Source organism: Lactuca sativa, chromosome 7, assembly GCF_002870075.4.
Source record: "Lactuca sativa cultivar Salinas chromosome 7, Lsat_Salinas_v11, whole genome shotgun sequence".
Taxonomy (NCBI): domain Eukaryota; kingdom Viridiplantae; phylum Streptophyta; class Magnoliopsida; order Asterales; family Asteraceae; genus Lactuca; species Lactuca sativa.
In genome coordinates, this window is record NC_056629.2 from 139,510,908 (window position 1) to 139,526,383 (window position 15,476).

Sequence of the window (15,476 nt, forward strand, 5' to 3'; positions counted from 1 at the left end):
GCGTCTGAATTATGTTGAGAAGTCGATAGAAATAGTGGAAAAGAAGATAAAGATTTTGTGCAACAAGGAGATACCCTTGGTAAAGTTTCAGTGGCAGCATAGGAAAGGCTCCAAGTAGACCTAGGAGCCGGTGGCAGAGATGCAGGATCGTTATCCTGAGTTGTTCACGATGGCCAACTTCGAGGACGAAGTCTAGTCAAGTGGGGGAGAGTTGTAACATCCCGATTTTGATGTCTTTTCAATTTTACCCATATGTATAATTAAATATTGCATTTTGGTCCCTAAGTATAAGAAAGAGTACACAATGGCCCATAGTGGCATTTAGGTAATTCGGGCTTTGGAGTAGTATCTTGGGCGTACGTTGCATACGCTGAGCATACTAGGGTGGACCCTAGTACGCTAGCCATATGTGGAGGAACTCCAAACCCGAATTTTTAGGGTTTGGTCCATATATAAACACCATTATAGCCTCACTTATCATCCTCTCATCAACCCTCATCTGAGATATTGACCATCTATCAAACCCAAAGTGAGAAAGAGCGTTTTGATCTCATTTGTGTGCATTTTTGGTGTTCTTAAAGAAGTAGAAGTTGGTGCAAGAACCTTGAAGCTTTGAAACAATGTAGATTTGGGATTCCACACTTTCTAGCAACATATTGGAAGTAAAAAGTTCACAAATTGATCACTCTATCTTGTAGATCTAGCCATTCCTTCTTTTAGGGCACCTTTTGGTCCCAAATATGGTGATTCTTGTGCATGACATGTTCTTGATCAAATAAGTCGTCCTTTTAGACCTTATGGGGGGTCTTAAGTCTTAAAAATGTGGCCTTGATGGTTAGTTTTACTCCATGCATGCTATAAAAGGTCTTAATGCATTAAAATGTTGAGATTTTGTGTTTTAAGCACTTAATGGACATGCAAAGTCATAAAGTTGGAAACTTTATGACTCATGATGGTATTTTAGCCTTGGATCTGCAGTTAAACGTGTTAAGTCGAAGAAATACGTGCCTAATAGGCTAAGAGGAGGGGTGTTGTGTACATTGGGCATACCACATGGTACGTTGCGCGTACGTAGATTTGGCCCCCAATGCCTCAGACATGGTAGTATGCCCCTTGTACCTCCGAAGTAGGCCCCACATACGAAGCTGAGTTGACTCGGCTGTGTTGACTCAGTTAACTTGTTGACTTTGACTAGTTTTGACCAAGGGTATTGTGGGGAAATGTTAGTACTTTAGAATGGAAATGTTTAGACATTTACGATTTGGGTTGAGTCGTTAATTAGGAGCAAAGGATTGATTAGATATTCATCCGACTGTGAGGTGAGTTTTCTTCACTGTACTTACGATTTGGGTTGAACCAGCTTTGTGTTCATGTTTATTTGTTGCATATATCGACATGTTGGTTTGGGTTGAGGTGGTATTGCTTTGTGTTGTATGCCAAGACACCCGGGGATGACCGGATAGGTAGTAGGCCCTACGAGGCAGTCCAGTAAGGCCGGCAGCTTGTAGAGTGGTTCAGATATGCTGTAGGCCCTACGAAGCGGTCCAGGTCGGATGCTCGCGGAGCGGTCCAGCCAGGCTGTCTGCTCATGGTTTCATGCTTGTTTCTTATGATTATCTTGTGGTACATTGGGTGAACTCACTAAGTGTTGGGTTACAGTTTCATTTTTGTTTCAGGTACTTCAGAGGACCTTGGCAAGGTGAAGGCACAACTGTCCACATCCTTGATTTTATGATTGATTGGATCTTGGCAGACTCTGTTTTTGAATAATGTTTTGAAAACAATGATAATGTAAACACTTCTTTTTAGTTAAATAGATTGTTTTAAAAAGTTTAAATTTATTGGGGTTTTTAGAACGTTACATTAGTGGCTTCGAAATGTGTCTTAAAAAAGAATTTGGAGTTAGTGAATTTTCACATAAAGTAATAACCCTATCGTTAGGTTTAAGTTATCATCTTCACCCTAAGCAATTATCTATGAATCAAGAATAAAAATAGATCCTCCACAGCACCAGCCACCGGCCGATGGTCTGATGATAGTATTGTGGTGGTCAACGGTAGTCAAACCACCACAAGAAATTATGATTCCATTTAGAGTATAAATAAAACAAATGTTTTATTATATCCATCAATAAACCTTGTATGATCACAACAAAACAGCCCACAACCACCCAACACGTGGTGGCAGAAGGTTGCACACATACCGGTGGGTAGGAGTCTGTTGATGGTGTAGATGTTAGTTGTAAAAGTCAAATAGTGTGTCTTGTAATGATTCGCATTTTGTATGTTATTTTACTAAGTCAATTTTATATACGAAGTGTAGCATGCGAAATATCAATGTATAGACTTAGTATATTTTTTGTATGCTCCCTATAAATAGGGACTTAGGCTTGAAGTAGACACACGATATCGAAACACAATATCTCTCTTCAGCTTACTTTGTAATCAGTCTTAATAAAACGAGATCTGATTAATATTTACTTCGTGTGTTCATCATCTTTCATCATTCAAATCTGTTGTTTCGTTTCTTAATTCTCGATAACAATTCACATCAATTGGTATCAGAGCAGGATTCAAACTGCTTAGATCTGATTTTCGTATAAGAATCATTTGCTTTTTGAGTTACAAAATTTACTCAAAATTTTCCGCTCAATTTTGGTTTTGAAAATCACTTTTGATCTTCAGATTTGAATTGATTATGTATTTGAATTGTTAAGTCGAGTAATCGATTAGTGATTTTTGATCAATTCGTTTGATCGAATTCTGAAATTCATCAAGTTCTCAAGTTTTCAGAGATTTTTTTTGTTCATCAATGGCGAACTTCAACATGAACACAATGACTTCTTTCTCTCATTTGCTTGGTTCTTCAACCAAAATTCCGATGTTGATTCCAGAATACTATGATCAGTGGGCTGATAGAATGGAAGATTACTTAAATGGAATTGATGAAGAACTTTGGAATTGTATCGATGGAACAATTCAAGCTCCTACAAATGTTCAACAAATTGGTTCATCCACTGGATCTCCTGATGTTGAAGATCAACGAAAACGACTGAAGGATAATGAAAAGAGGTGCATGAGGGAACTAAGAGGTGCTCTACCTCCTGTGGTTTACAATTACATTCGTAGTTGTAAACAGCCAAAGACATCTGGAATACTCTAAAAGAAAAGTATCAAGGTAGCGAAAAGACGAAGATCAATTATGTGAAGCAATGTCTGATTGAACTGAAGGAATTCAGACAAAAGGATGCAGAAACTCTTGAAAGTTACTATGATCGTCTGAATGAGCTTATGTTTCGCTGCAATAGGCATGGTATCACTAGATCTATCATGGAATTCAGTTTAACTTTCATTATGGGACTTCGCAAGGAATGGCGAAGTGTGAGCATGATGATTAAGAATCAACAAAGTTTTGATACAACCAAATTGAATGATCTCTACAATCAACTGAAAACACATGAATCTGAGGTCTCAGAAATGTATGAAGAATCAAAACTAGCTATTGGTGGACCTTTGGCTCTAGTTTCAAAGGTATCAGAAAATGATGAAAAAGATGGATCAGATGATGAAGGATTTTTGATGAATTCTGATGATGAAGCTATAGCATTCTATTCAAACAACAGAGTTAAAAAGTTTTTCAAAAAGCCTTTTAATCTAAAAGGAAAGATGAATGATGCGAAGAATGTTAGCACAAGGACTGGAGGGGAAGAGAGAAAGAAGATGGAGAAAATTGATGAAAAACAGAAAAATGCGAATGAAGAGAAAAAGTTGAAAGGTGATTCAGGAATCTATTGTCATTATTGCAATGGTGCGAATCATTTCGCAGCTGACTGCATGTTGCGAAAGAGAGAAGAGAAGAAAGAAAAAGTCAAAGATGAAGCATACTACTCAGAGAAGATTGAAGAGTTACGAGATAAGACCAAAGGAGTGTCATTGGTTGCGAATGGAGAAACTACTGAAGAAGATAGTGGAACTTATCAGATCTGGTCTTCAGGTACTGATGATGAAGAAATGATGCATCCCACACATGGAGCAATGTTCGCAAGTTTTGAGGAATGCGAAGATAACATTTCAGGGAGATGTTTTGTGTCTAAATACACTGACAAGTCACCCATGACAACCAAGGTACGCGCAATTCTTGAATCTTTTAATATTCCTTTATCTGCTTATGATGCTGAAATTGTTTCATTTGATGATATTGTGGCTTATTTTGATTCTGTTATTGTGTCTGCTAGTAATGAAGCTAAGAAATTAAATGTGCAACTTAGTGAGATACGAAGAGATTTAGAAATAAAGAAGAGCAGAGTTGAAAAATTGGAATTGCAAATCAAAAATATAGTCTGTGATAGGAATAATCTTACTAACGATGTTAGGTTATTACTAGCACAGAGAAACATATATTGTAATTCTGCAAAACGTTTGTATGCAAAATTAACAGCTTTACATCATTCTTCTGATATTAGCAAAGAAAAACATAGGAAACTTTTACCTTTTCTTGAGTATGAACGTGAAAAAGTTGATGTTGTTTCTTATGATTGCGAAAGCACAATTGCTCAATTTGACAAAATACCTGATGATAGATATGCATATGGTATTGTCAAAATTGATGAATTCCTGAATGCTGATGAGTTGGTTAAAATTGTCAATGAAAGTTTGACAAAGAGTGAACAAGTGAAAATCATAAAGAAAACGGAAAATTCAAGAAATTGATGAATTTCTGAATTATGCTGATATTGATGAAAATTCTGATAATGTAAGTGAAATCAGTGAGATAGAAGAGGAAGGAGAGGTTGATTGTTCTCAATTGTCAATCATTAATATCACATCTAAGATCAAAGGAAAAGAAATAATAGTTTATTCAATAGTAGAGGATGAAATTGATAAACCTTCAACTTCGCAACATTGTATGTTTGATAATATGGAAGTTGAAAGCTGGAAATCTGATAACACAGATGTAAATAAAGAAGAAAAGAAAGTTTCAACTGAAACACCTCAAAGGGTTGTAGTTGATCAAGTGTTTGAAAATACAAAAGAATTTGATAAAATTTTAAATGATAAAGGCGCACATTATTTGGAAACCAACACTGTGGTATATCCAAATTTTGTATGTACTGATAAACCATTTTTCCAAATCAAGTTTTTGTCACTACTGGAAATGTTGAGAAAGTTCTTCCTGAGTTTAATAAAATGATTGAAAAAGATAATCAAAAGTCCACGATTGAAGGTTTTTTCGCAAATCAAAACACTGAAGAAAACAATTTAACCAAAAATCCTTATGTGTTTCAAAAACAAAAATCAACACAAAAATGGGTGGTTAAAGGTGAAAAATCAAACAAAATTTTTCAACAGAAAACAATGTTTCAAAAAGAAAAGCAATATTCTAGCAAGTTGTGTCTAATGAAAAATCAAGAGATGAAAAAGAACAAATTTCAAAAACATCATCAAGTTTTCATAAACAAATAAACTCTGTTGACAAGGTTCTATATGTTCGCAAATATGACAACAATCGAAAATTTGAGAATTCGCAAAAATTTGCAAATAATCAAAAGTTTCAAAATGTTGGCAAATTCACGAATACTTCATCAAGTTTGAAGAACTCAACTCAAGTCAAAATGAAATTTTCACCAAAACAACCAAATTTTCCAAATCCTTCAATATCAAAACCAACTAAAATTTCATACACAAAAGGAAAATTTGATGTAAGTACGATCAACCATTGGTTTGAAGGAAAAGGAAAAAAATATCAAAGTGGAAAATTTTCAGAAGAACAAATCAAAAGTGCATTTGATAAGTACACAAATAATTCTTCAATTGAGAGTGCATCATCTCATAATTCTCAAGTTCCAGTTCAAAAATGGAAACCAGTTATCAAAAATGCGAATGTTGTGAAGGATAAGATTACAATTAATGGAAATCCAAAATTATTGAATGATTATATTTCAAAATCTAGAACTGATGATGTTGATATAATTGATTCAGTTACAAACAAAGTGAAAACATGGTTCTTAAATTCCAAAAATTTGTTTCATTCTACTAATGATGGACCCAAAAAGTCTTGGGTTCCTAAATTTTTTCAATAAATGCAGGTAATATGTGACGAGCAATATGACATCAAATGGTACATTGATAGTGGTTGCTCTCGTCACATGATTGGAAGGAAAGAAAATTTGCGAGATTACAGAAGCTTGGAAAATGTTGGAGTTGTCAAATTTGGAAATAATCACAAGTGTCAAGTGAAAGGATATGGGAAAGTCACAAATGGAAACTTTACAGTAAACAGAGTGGCCTATGTAGAAGGACTTCAACATAATTTGATAAGTGTATCACAACTTGTTGTGGGTACTGGAAATCAAGTTGTATTCAATGAAGAAGGTAGTATCATTTCAAATGTCAAGACGAATGAAATACTCCTCAAATCCAAAAGATATGGTGATATGTTTACACTGGACATCAAACCGATTGTGGGAAAACCAGCTGTGTGTTTACTATCAAAAGCATCAAATGATCTTAGTTGGCTTTGGCATAGAAGATTGTCACACTTGAACTTTCGAAATATAAATAAACTTGTAACTGAAGATTTAGTTCGAGGGTTACCAGTACTAAAATTTGACAATGATTCTTTGTGTGCAGCTTGCGAACAAGGAAAACAACATCGAAAGGGTCATCCGATTGTGATAGATTCAAAAATAGTTGATCCATTGGAACTTCTTCACATTGATCTATGTGGACCATCAACTGTTGCAACAATAAACAAAAAGCGGTATATTTTAGTTGTTGTAGATGATTTCTCTAGATTTACGTGGGTGTTTTTTCTCAGGTTGATATCTGAAGTTGCTCAGACGATGATTGATTTTATCAAAAAGATTGAAGTTAGTCTGAACAAGAATGTGCGAAAAATTAAAAGTGATAATGGTTCTGAGTTTAAAAATCAAACTCTTGACAATTTTCTCACAAGCAAAGGCATTTCGCATAATTTTTCATCACCATATACACCACAACAGAATGGTGTAGTTGAAAGAAGAAATCGATCTCTATGCGAAGCTGCCAGAACCATGTTGACATATGCAAATTTACATCAATATCTTTGGGCAGAAGCTGTGTCCACAACATGTTTTAATCAGAATCGATCATTCATTCATCGAAGATTTAATGTTACTCCATATGAAATAATCAATAATAGGAAACCTAATGTAAAATTCTTTCATGTTTTTGGTTGCAGGTGCTTTATCATGAATCTAAAAGATAATTTGTCCAAATTTCAAGCTAAAGCTGATGAAGGCATCTTCTTAGGATATTCGCAGAATTCAGTTGCATACAGAGTGCTCAACAAACGAACAAGAAAAATTGAAGAAACTTTCAATTTAACATTTGATGATTACTATCTTAAACAAATTGATAGTAAATTTGATAATAAACCAATACTTGTGGATTCAAATACTCAAATTGATAATTCTGAAATAAATGATTTTGATTATGACTTAATTTTTGGAATTCCTGACAGGGCCATTGATGCAGAAACTAATGCTCCTGATAATCAAACATCAGAATCATCAAAACATACTGATGAATCAACGATAACTTTTGAAAACACACCAGATGTTAGTAGGGAGGAAGAACATCAAGTTGAGGGGGAGCCTTCGCAAAATCAACAAGAACATCAAATTGAGGGGGAGCATTCGCAAAATCGACAAGAATATCAAGATGCAGATCATGTTGAGGGGGAGCATGATGAAACAGAGACAATTAATCTTGATAATAATCAAGATTTTCATGAAGTTAATGATAACTTTTCTGTTGCAGGATCTGAAAATGAAGATATGTTTGAAGATGCACCATTAGAATTTGATCCAAATTTTTCACCACTCGAAAAATGGACACGAAATCATCCAAAAGAACGGGTAATTGGTAATCTACAAGAAGGTGTGTTGACTAGAGCTCAAATTCATGCGAAAAATGAGGTACTGAATGCAAACCAAGAACTTTGTATGTTTAATGTTTTTATTTCGAAAATAGAGCCAAAAACAGTCAAGAATGCTATGGAACACTCAGATTGGGTTGTTGTTATGCAACCTGAATTGGCTGAATTTGAACGCAACAAAGTTTGGAGATTAGTTTCAAAACCTTCTGATCTTTCAATTGTTGGATTAAAATGGATTTTTAAAAACAAAACCGACAAAGATGGCAATATTATTCGAAATAAAGCAAGACTAGTGGTAAAAGGTTATTCGCAAAAAGAAGGCATTGACTATGAAGAAACATTTGCACCTGTTGCAAGACTTGAAGCAGTTCGCATATTTTTAGCCTATGCAGCTCACAAAGACTTTGATGTTTATCAAATGGATGTTAAATGTGCATTCTTAAATGGAAAACTCGAAGAAACAGTGTATGTTGAACAACCACCAGGATTTGTAAACAGTGAGTATCCTGATCATGTGTATGTCCTTGACAAAGCTGTATATAGGTTAAAACAAGCACCAAGGGCCTGGTACGCAACACTTACAAATTTCTTGAAACAATCTAAATTTAAACAAGGATCAGTTGACCCCACATTATTTCGCAAGAAAGTTGGGTGTCATCTAATGCTTGTTCAAATTTATGTTGATGATATTATCTTTGGTTCAACTGATCCAGCATTGTCAATTGAATTTGAAAATTTAATGAAAAGTCAGTTTGAAATGAGCATGATGGGAAAAATTAATAATTTTCTTGGTTTAAATATAAGGCAGAACAGAGAAGGAATCTTAATCAATCAAGAAAAATATACGAAGAAATTGCTTGAAAAATTTGGAATGCTACATAGCACAAAGCTCAGAGTACCTATGGCAGTAGGAACAAGACTAACTTCTTCGTTAGATGCTCTTGCTGTTGATCTAACACTGTATCGTAGCATGATAGGGTCTTTATTGTACTTAACTGCAAGTAGATCTGATATTATGTTTTCGGTTTGTTGTTGTGCTAGATTTCAAGCTAATCCAAGAGAGCCTCATTTCACTGCAGTGAAAAATATTTTTCGCTATCTCAAGGGAACTGTTTCTTTAGAACTTTGGTATCCTGCGAAAACAGGATTCTTCATTCAAGCTTTTTCAGATTCCAATCTAGGAGGATGTACTTTGGATAGAAAAAGTACAACTGGTGGATGTCAACTTTTGGATGGAAAGTTAGTGAGCTGGCAATCAAAGAAACAGAGTTGTGTGGCTATATCAACCGCTGAGGCAGAATACATATCTGCGGCTGCTTGTACTTCGCAAATTATCTGGATTTAGAGTCAACTTCGTGATTATGCAATAAACATAAAAAAGATTCCTTTGTATTGTGATTCGCAAAGTGCAATTCGCATTTGTCACAATCCAGTACAACATTTAAAGACAAAACACATTGCTCTTCGATATCATTTTATTAAAGATCATGTGGAAGATGGAAATATTGAAATTCATTTTGTCAAAACAACTGAACAACTTGTTGATATTTTTACAAAACCTCTTGATGAAAAATCATTTGTTCGAATTTTAGCAGGTTTGGGGATGATTAATGCGAATTCAATTTTGTCAACACAAGAGTAAAAGTCTTGTTCAGCAGCTAAGAGTTGAAATCATTCAGAGGTTACTGTTCATTCCGAAGGCTTCACATGGCTTTGCAACCACAGTTTTTCGCATCTGGCTCATAATCACTATGGTAAGGTTTACGCATACTGTTTTAGTTCTGAAAAATCGAAAATCCAAAAAGATTTTTTTTTTTTTGAAAAATTAAAAATCCAAAAAGATTTTATTTTTTGTTCTTTAATTTTGAAAAGTCAAAAATACAAAAAGATTTTATTTGTTTTGTTCTTTCATTTTTGAAAAATACCAAAATCACAAAAATATTTTTGTTTTCTTTGTTCTTTAAACTGTGTATTGAGAATTTGATACAGGGCTACAATGCAAAGAGGTCATACATTTGTGTTTCTGGGGGAAGGTATTAAATTTCTTTTACAAAATAGTTAGGATGTCCCTAGAAGCATGCTGTTGTATGTAGACCTCAAGCCTCGAATGATTCTATGTGTGAGAAATGAAAGCCTTGATGAAATTATCTCATGAACATTTCTACCCAACAAGGCTTGTATTCACATAAATCAACAAGAGCTACCTTACTCTTCTCAAATGAGTTAAGAGTTTTCTGTTTTGTCCACATACTAACAGAGGTACAATTCGATTCTTAAACAATCTTTTTAAACCAAACAGTTCTTACACTCCAAAAATTTTTTTGAAAAGATTTGTCCTTGAGGTCTTTGATCAAACCAATCAAAACCTAGACAAATCACAACTCTGTGTTTAAGATCTAACATCATGAGTCTGTGATGAAAGTGAAATCCAAAAATCATACACCTTTAAGGAATTGACGGGGAACTTTGTTCCAGATTTTTACGAAACCTTTGTTTCAGTATCAAAAATTTCGAAACTTCAAATCATATTCAATTCGCATGCGTGGTCTTGATCAAATTTACAACCAAGAATGTTTGTTACCCAACAAGATCCAAAACATATTTTCTCTTGAATATGATTTCAGTTTAAGTTTCATTCGCAAATTCTTGTCATGATAAATATTTTCACAAGCCAACTTGTCACTGACTACACTAGTCAAACAAGTAATTTCATTTACAATTTCTCACCTTATGTTAAGGCTGATATGTAATGAAATTTCAAACCAACCCAAAATGACTTTTAAAAGAAGCCCTTCGAAACTTCTTTACAAGTATTCGATTGTAATTCACGAGAAACTACACAAGCTGTTGATTATCTCTCTTGATAATTAACGAAGCAACTTTTGCCTGGGGTTTTTTTGCATTCATGTCAAATTAACTTTTTGACATCACCAAATTCCAAAATTTCTTGATTCTTATCTTATTTCATTGGCACAATGCACACACGAAATCCTTGAGGTTCTGAGTAAAACCAACTCAGACTGATGATTTCGCAAGTCTGGCATATGACTTCGCTTTAAATCCCAAAAGTGAAAGAGCCTTGCTTCCATGCGAAGGGTTTTACCGATTCGGATTCTATAACGGATACTTGACAGGCTGTATACTCAAATTGGTTCGTATTCTATCCGGTTTTCGAGGAGATGTGACAGTTACTTTTTACTGCATAGTAATCTTTTACAGTAATGATCCGAGATTCAAGGTGCCACATCGGATAACATTAAATGCATCCCGCTTTAATTTCAAATCACTCTTGAGTAACCTATAAAGGGAGATCAAGAACACTGTGTACGGTTACGCAAACAAGAATTCTCACAAACCTTCAAAGCATTCATCTTGATCAAAAATCCCAATTTCTTTCAAACCCTAACAATGGCAGCTACAAATTCAAACACTGATGAGGTCCTTTCTCAATCCCTTATGAAGATTCAAAGCACAAATTACCAAGTTGATCCCAACGTTTCCGCGTATCCAGAAGACTTGAAGATGCTAATTGTGGCATTGAAACGATCACCATTATCAACTGCCATGTTCCGATCATTCCCAGTTCCGATGATATGGTTATCTCATGCTGCTTCCACCGCTTCATATAATCACACGGCGGATGTGATTACTTTCAATCTCATCAACAACAAGAGGGTCAAACTGTCCAAGAATTTGTTCGTAGAGTTCTTGCAGATTCCAAACAACCCACCCTTTGTTAAACCTGTAAACTCCCAGATCATCCACATGTTTAATGAGATGGGACATCAACCGGAGTTGGAGAAGATTAGTGACTTCCGGAAGTCGGGATTGCCATGTATCTGGAATTTTCTTTTTGGAATCTTCCTACGGTGTCTTACAGGAAGATCAGTCGGCTTAGATAGAGGAAGAGTCGAAGTGTATGCCATGGTAATGGGTATCTACTATGACATCAATGTCGACTATGCAACGCAACTGTGGAAGGAATTTGTGAAAAGTCTAAAAAACACGAATTCAGAGAAGGGGATATCTTGTGCTAGATACTGGAGTTTGATCCTGGAGAAAGTATACGAGAAAGAAGCAATTCCAATCGTATCAGATGTCGAAGTTGCTGAATTTTCCTTCTACCAATTTCCCAAAGTGGTTGAAGATGATGAAGCAATATTTACAAGGGTGGCTCGCATTCCAGATGCGATGCTTCGCAAAGTTTCTCCCACTCACAAAGTGTTGGTGAGATATTTGCGAAACATCGATACAGCTGATCAGACAGGTGTATTACCCGACGTTGCTACTCCATCGAAGAAGAAGAAGGGGAGCAAGAAACCTGCGAAGGTTTCATCTTCACCAACTGTGCAAGATGAAGTATTGAAGAAGGATGTTTTACCTTCCAAGTCTGGAGTGTTAAAACACATTCGCAAAGCAGAAGTGAGTAGTAAGGGAGTTACTATTCGCAGTATTCCTGCCCCAGTATCTCCTGGAAAGAAACGCCAACGGGCAGAAGACGTTGCGAAAAACATGCAACGAACTCTGGGCAAGAAGAGGAAGATGGTGATTCGCAATGAATCATCAGATGAAGAAGTTGTCCCAGAAACTCCACCTGTCACAACAATGGTAACTGTTTCTTTACCAATCTCTCAACCTTCGCAAATTTCCACTACTATTTCTCAAACCCAACCACTCGAAATAGTTCTTACCAAGTCAGTTACTGAGGAGGTACCTATTTCGGATAGGGTTGTCAACGTATCTGATACGGGGGCACCTATCCCGAGTGTTGCATCCACAATTCAAACATCCTTACCTATCACTACATTATCCACCACTTCATCCATTTTTTATCATGCCCTTCAAAACCCATTCACCACCCTTTTTCCATCTCAATCACCTGAGAATCCTCCACCTTCGCAACAAATGTCTGATCCTGAAGTCGAAGGAGGTGCTTTTGGAGGTGTTCTCGATGACATTTCTTTTGATTCCGATGAAGAAGACATTCCTGATCATATGCTGATGACAGGAAAGCAGTTTAAGATACTAAATCAAAAGTTGAAGGCCATTATCCAATCGCAAGCCGATTCTGGGAGAATGTCTTCAGTCTCAGCAATGGAGGTGGATGTTATGATCAAAGGAGCTGAGAAACGAATAATGGAGAAAGTCGATCAGTCCGACAAAAATAACGAACTCCGAGTGTAAGCACAAGGGAATAATTTCATGTCTGTAGTTAAAGACCTTAAAGCTGTTACAAAAGAAAGACATATTCTTTTTGTACAAGACGTCAAGAAAGTTCGTGAGGACGTCAACTTCAAAATTCAGGAATTGAAGTCTGACCTTGCGAAGGATCTTCAAGATGTGCATACGAGACAAGAAGATCTTCATAAGCAAATTGTGGAAATTTCATCCCAACTCCACAAACTCAACAATATTCCTGTTGCTGACGATCAGAAAGTTGCTACCATGGAGAAGTTTGATCACTTGATCAAATTGGTTACTGAGCTCAAATCAGCAGTTTCGCACTCAACATCTTCGCAAATCCTTACTCCTGAATTCTTGTCTCTAAAGATTAACACTTTAGAACAAGCTATTCAAAAGGCTCTTGCTCCGCTTTCTAATTTCACTTCTTTACTTCCGAAGGGTGCTCCACCTGTTTTCACAGGGGCGCAAGGGGGAGAGAAAAGTCGAAGCAAAGAAGGTGAAGCCAAAACAGGGGGAAAAGTCATCTCGACTCAACTGGTTGCAACTCTTCCAATTCCTACTAAACCGATTTCTTCAACAACAATAACCACAAAAACAATTTCCAAGGGAATTGTTATTGGAGGAAACGAAGGAGGTTCTAGCTCTCAACCTCAGAAAGATGTAACAGGAAAAGGAAAAGGCATCCTGTATGAAAAGTCGAAGGAGGAGATAAAAGCTGATGCTGAGGCTGAACTAGAAAGAATGAGACAAGTTCAGAGCATCATGAGACAAAGAGCAAGTGATCCTCCCTCAATGAACAAAGGTGATCCTGCGAAACTTTACTCTTACGAAACTATAGAGTCTAAAGTTGTAGGAAGGGAGATGTATGAGTTCGAGAAGAAGCCCAAAAGAAGTTACGACATTGCGAACTCAGATCACTGTCAGCTGGACTTCCCAATTAATGAAATGTTGTTCATCACAGCTCAATACAAGATCAGTGAGAAATTCAATAATCCGGATGACTACACTCACATGAAAATCAGATTTCATGCTGTTCTTGGGAAGAATCCTGATGAAGTCTAGTCCCTGATGAAGATCAAGAAGGTGCTTACAATAAAGAAGGATGTTCTGTTTGAAGACATGCTTCAAAATTTTCGATATTTTGTCATCAGGGCAGACAACAAACAATACGATTTCACTGTTGCTGATTTTCCATTGATGAACTGCAACGATCTTATTCAAGTAGCTCTTATTCTGAAGCACATGGAAGAGAACAAACTCAAAGGCTCGGAAACAGATGTGTTTAAAGTTGGATTCGCACATGTGAAGACTTATATCGACAACTATTTCGACTGTCTGGCACTTACTGATGAGGAGTTAGCGAATGTGCTAGGAAGAGAAGTGAAAGTTCCATGGGAAGATACTTTGACACAATCAGCTCTGTCGAAGTATGTTGTGGGTGAGATATGCCTTAAACCATTTGGCATGGTGTTTTCGGGAAGAGACACTAAAGGCAAACCGAAGAAGTTCTTGTTCAAAGCTTCAGAGATTGAAAGATACAATTCTTCGCAATATACGCACTTCATTGTACGTATGAACAATTGCAAGAAAAATAACGAAGGTGACAAGAAGGACTTGAAGAAGGTGATCTCCTGGTATGGAGAAGTGTGAAGAACGATTCACTCTGCAATTCAAAAGCTTTTAAGTTGAATTGTATCGACTGTTTACAAAGGGGGAGAATGTAGATGTTAGTTGTAAAAGTCGAATAGTGTGTCTTGTAATGATTCGCATTTTGTATGTTATTTTACTAAGTCAATTTTATATGCGAAGTGTAGCATGTGAAATATCAATGTATAGACTTAGTATATTTTTTGTATGCTCCTTATAAATAGGGACTTAGGCTTGAAGTAGACACACGATATCGAAACACAATATCTCTCTTCAGCTTACTTTGTAATCAGTCTTAATAAAACGAGATCTGATTAATATTTACTTCGTGTGTTCATCATCTTTCATCATTCAAATCTGTTGTTTCGTTTCTTAATTCTCGATAACAATTCACATCAGATGGTAGTAAAGTGGTGGTAGAGGTAATTTGTTTGGCAAAAGAAAAGAAGAAAGAAAAGATATTTTATAGTTAAAAAACATTTACCGTAACTATAATTATATTTAAAGTTGAAAATAACTTCATGACATTTGTATTTGAAAGATCTTGTATGTTGATGAACCGCACCAAAACAGTCCGCACCTCACCAAACCGTTTTGCACCACATAATGTAGTTTAGAACTTTTGCAACGCAGTTTATGGTTTCCAAAAATATCAAACCACATGGTTTTGAATCTAAACACACCAAAACTCACCGCGAACACCCCTAACTTTTGGATAACTGTCGAGG